General features: G+C 51.0%; 1 non-coding gene across 1 annotated transcript in view; it reads left to right on the forward strand.

Moving 5' to 3' along the window:
- Nucleotides 1–3,805: 3,805 nt before the first annotated feature.
- Nucleotides 3,806–5,000, forward strand: part of LOC126452741 (small subunit ribosomal RNA) — a 1,909-nt gene continuing 714 nt past the window's right edge. The window contains exon 1 of the ribosomal RNA XR_007584723.1: nucleotides 3,806–5,000. This exon is cut by the window's right edge and continues 714 nt beyond it. This is a non-coding gene — a ribosomal RNA (small subunit ribosomal RNA).

Genomic DNA, 5,000 nt, shown 5'->3' on the forward strand with positions numbered 1-5,000 from the left:
CCCTACAACGTGTACCTTAACCTAAGCTATATTGTACCTTAACCTAAGCGATATTGTACCTTAACCTAAGGTATATCGTACCTTAACCTAACCTACATTGCGCCTTCACCTAACCTACGTTGTACCTTAACCTAACCTACGTTGTACCTTAACCTAACCTACGTTGTACCTTAACCTAACCTACGTTGTACCTTAACCTAACCTACGTTGTACCTTAACCTAACCTACGTTGTACCTTAACCTAACCTACGTTGTACCTTAACCTAACCTACGTTGTGCCTTAACCTAACCTACGTTGTGCCTTAACCTAACCTACGTTGTGCCTTAACCTAACCTACGTTGTGCCTTAACCTAACCTACGTTGTGCCTTAACCTAACCTACGTTGTGCCTTAACCTAACCTACGTTGTGCCTTAACCTAACCTATGTTGTGCCTTAACCTAACCTATGTTGTGCCTTAACCTAACCTATGTTGTGCCTTAACCTAACCTATGTTGTGCCTTAACCTAACCTATGTTGTGCCTTAACCTAACCTATGTTGTGCCTTAACCTAACCTATGTTGTGCCTTAACCTAACCTATGTTGTGCCTTAACCTAACCTACGTTGTGCCTTAACCTAACCTATGTTGTGCCTTAACCTAACCTACGTTGTGCCTTAACCTAACCTACGTTGTGCCTTAACCTAACCTACGTTGTGCCTTAACCTAACCTACGTTGTGCCTTAACCTAACCTACGTTGTGCCTTAACCTAACCTACGTTGTGCCTTAACCTAACCTACGTTGTGCCTTAACCTAACCTACGTTGTGCCTTAACCTAACCTACGTTGTGCCTTAACCTAACCTACGTTGTGCCTTAACCTAACCTACGTTGTGCCTTAACCTAACCTACGTTGTGCCTTAACCTAACCTACGTTGTGCCTTAACCTAACCTACGTTGTGCCTTAACCTAACCTACGTTGTGCCTTAACCTAACCTACGTTGTGCCTTAACCTAACCTACGTTGTGCCTTAACCTAACCTACGTTGTGCCTTAACCTAACCTACGTTGTGCCTTAACCTAACCTACGTTGTGCCTTAACCTAACCTATGTTGTGCCTTAACCTAACCTATGTTGTGCCTTAACCTAACCTATGTTGTGCCTTAACCTAACCTATGTTGTGCCTTAACCTAACCTATGTTGTGCCTTAACCTAACCTATGTTGTGCCTTAACCTAACCTATGTTGTGCCTTAACCTAACCTATGTTGTGCCTTAACCTAACCTATGTTGTGCCTTAACCTAACCTATGTTGTGCCTTAACCTAACCTACGTTGTGCCTTAACCTAACCTACGTTGTGCCTTAACCTAACCCATATTGTACCTTAACCTAACCCATATTGTACCTTAACCTAACCCATATTGTACCTTAACCTAACCCATATTGTACCTTAACCTAACCCATATTGTACCTTAACGTAACCTAATTTGTGCCTTAACGTAACCTAATTTGTGCCTTAACGTAACCTAATTTGTGCCTTAACGTAACCTAATTTGTGCCTTAACGTAACCTAATTTGTGCCTTAACGTAACCTAATTTGTGCCTTAACGTAACCTAATTTGTGCCTTAACGTAACCTAATTTGTGCCTTAACGTAACCTAATTTGTGCCTTAACGTAACCTAATTTGTGCCTTAACGTAACCTAATTTGTGCCTTAACGTAACCTAATTTGTGCCTTAACGTAACCTAATTTGTGCCTTAACGTAACCTAATTTGTGCCTTAACGTAACCTAATTTGTGCCTTAACGTAACCTAATTTGTGCCTTAACGTAACCTAATTTGTGCCTTAACGTAACCTAATTTGTGCCTTAACGTAACCCATGTTGTGCCTTAACGTAACCCATGTTGTGCCTTAACGTAACCCAATTTGTGCCTTAACGTAACCCATGTTGTGCCTTAACCTAACCTATATTGTGCCTCAACCTAACCTATATTGCGCCTTAACCTGACGCACGTTGTCGCTGAACCTGCTCTGTAATTGTTATGCAACTCGTTAAATTAGTGTAGTGTTGCCTAACCGCAACCCTCGCAATATAGTTCGCTATTCGCACTGCCCGGTCCCCTGTGTATCGCGTCATGTTAAACACCTTGCAGGTGTTGCTGACTTTCCACATGCTCCTGCTATACACTGTAATGTGGATAGCAGCAGGACGTACATGCCCCCCCCCCTTCCCCCCTGCCTTCGCAAGCTGGTCGTTGAGAAGTTTGCATGTTCAATGCCCTTCGCATGCCGACGTACTCAGCCTACGTTGTGGTACGGCCTGTCACCTGTCCGCCGATGTACGCAAAACCCACAAACTGTACTGCACATTGGTCCGTATGTACTGAATGATACATCGTGGCACATGTGTGACCGTACGACGACTGCGCCTAGCAACGGCAGACCATACAGTCCAAATATTGTGCACGCAGCTACGTGTCGTCTCCCTATAAGAGCTGGATTGCAGTGTGGTACGCCATTCAGACGTGTGGGAGGAACGGACGCCCTGGATGGCGATCAGCATGAGCAGTCTGTTGATGTAGTGGAGCGTGTATTCGGACGTAGTCGTCTCTTCTCACACACCGTGATAGCATGTTGCACCGCGTTCCACATCTGCGACATCCTGCAGAGGCCGGCTGACAGTCGTTCGCGCAATGGACACCGCATACGTACGGGGGCTACCTTCCACGTGTTCTCGAGGCGTGCACATGTTGTTGCGTCTATGTGGGCAGACGTAGTGTGTTGTGACACCTGACACAGGCATGCAATACTCGTTGCAAATGGCGATGGACGTCTACGTTTGCTGGTGACGTTACGCAAATGAACAACAGGTAACCCGTTGTGGTGCGGTTGTTCTCGCTAGAGGTGAATCAGTGTTGGCGACGATCGGTCGAGCTATTAACCGGTTGTTTCAGGGATACCCACCATGCCCACGAACGTGAAAGGGGACCCACCATGCCCACGAACGCGAAAGGGGATCTGGGTGTGAGGCGATACGCGGCGGTGGCTGGGTGGGACCGTCCCCGGCCGGTGAGGGGGGGCCGCCCGGCGTGCTGGCAGCGCGGTGCGTGGGCGCACGCGCTACAGCCGGCTGGTGGGGGCGGCCAGTGGCAGGCGCGCCGGCCGACGGACGCGGCAGGCGGCGCAGCTGCGCGCCGGCGCCCCCTGCTCGCGGCGCCTTGCGGCCAAAGTAGGTCCTCGCGGGCCCGGTGCGAAGCGCGGTGGCCATCTGCAGTGTGCTGGTCCGATTGAGGACTGTGTGCGCTGAGGATGCGCCGCCGCCCGGCGCTCGGCGCCGCGACGCCGTCTGCTGCTCGGTCGCCCCAGCGGTTCTCGCAGGTGGTTTGTATCGCAGCTGTGCGGACGTGTTGGCGCGTGCGCTGTGCTGGGAGAGTTCGCTTCGGCACCCAAGTGGGGCTTTTGTCCTTCTGTGGCGCTGGCGTTGGAGCTGCCGGTCACCGTAGGTGGCGCGTGTTGTCTCCCGCCGGCAATGCCACGACAGCACGCTCCCGGGCCTCTGTCGGCAGCGGCAAGCTCAGTTGGGAGCACGGGTGGTCGCACCTAAAGCGTCTACTCGCCTAACTCCGGGCGATTGCGCCTCTCTCGAACCCGACCAAGTACTTAGGACGGCGCTGCGCGCCGCCGGGACCTGAGAGGGTTTCGAGGTGTGTTGTGCAGGGGAGCTCAGCCTCCTCCTGTTTGCAGAATAATTGAGCGGACGCTTGCGTGTTCGCGCGGGCCCCCGGGACACACTCCCGGGCGGCCGGCTGCTCAGCTCTAGTTGACGCAGCTCCCTGGTTGATCCTGCCAGTAGTCATATGCTTGTCTCAAAGATTAAGCCATGCATGTCTCAGTACAAGCCGCATTAAGGTGAAACCGCGAATGGCTCATTAAATCAGTTATGGTTCCTTAGATCGTACCCACGTTACTTGGATAACTGTGGTAATTCTAGAGCTAATACATGCAAACAGAGTCCCGACCAGAGATGGAAGGGACGCTTTTATTAGATCAAAACCAATCGGTCGGCTCGTCCGGTCCGTTTGCCTTGGTGACTCTGAATAACTTTGGGCTGATCGCACGGTCCTCGTACCGGCGACGCATCTTTCAAATGTCTGCCTTATCAACTGTCGATGGTAGGTTCTGCGCCTACCATGGTTGTAACGGGTAACGGGGAATCAGGGTTCGATTCCGGAGAGGGAGCCTGAGAAACGGCTACCACATCCAAGGAAGGCAGCAGGCGCGCAAATTACCCACTCCCGGCACGGGGAGGTAGTGACGAAAAATAACGATACGGGACTCATCCGAGGCCCCGTAATCGGAATGAGTACACTTTAAATCCTTTAACGAGTATCTATTGGAGGGCAAGTCTGGTGCCAGCAGCCGCGGTAATTCCAGCTCCAATAGCGTATATTAAAGTTGTTGCGGTTAAAAAGCTCGTAGTTGGATTTGTGTCCCACGCTGTTGGTTCACCGCCCGTCGGTGTTTAACTGGCATGTATCGTGGGACGTCCTGCCGGTGGGGCGAGCCGAAGGCGTGCGACCGCCTCGTGCGTGCTCGTGCGTCCCGAGGCGGACCCCGTTGAAATCCTACCAGGGTGCTCTTTATTGAGTGTCTCGGTGGGCCGGCACGTTTACTTTGAACAAATTAGAGTGCTTAAAGCAGGCAAGCCCGCCTGAATACTGTGTGCATGGAATAATGGAATAGGACCTCGGTTCTATTTTGTTGGTTTTCGGAACCCGAGGTAATGATTAATAGGGACAGGCGGGGGCATTCGTATTGCGACGTTAGAGGTGAAATTCTTGGATCGTCGCAAGACGAACAGAAGCGAAAGCATTTGCCAAGTATGTTTTCATTAATCAAGAACGAAAGTTAGAGGTTCGAAGGCGATCAGATACCGCCCTAGTTCTAACCATAAACGATGCCAGCCAGCGATCCGCCGCAGTTCCTCCGATGACTCGGCGGGCAGCCTCCGGGAAACCAAAGCTT

This window comes from Schistocerca serialis, unplaced genomic scaffold (assembly GCF_023864345.2).
Source record: "Schistocerca serialis cubense isolate TAMUIC-IGC-003099 unplaced genomic scaffold, iqSchSeri2.2 HiC_scaffold_916, whole genome shotgun sequence".
Lineage (NCBI taxonomy): Eukaryota > Metazoa > Arthropoda > Insecta > Orthoptera > Acrididae > Schistocerca > Schistocerca serialis.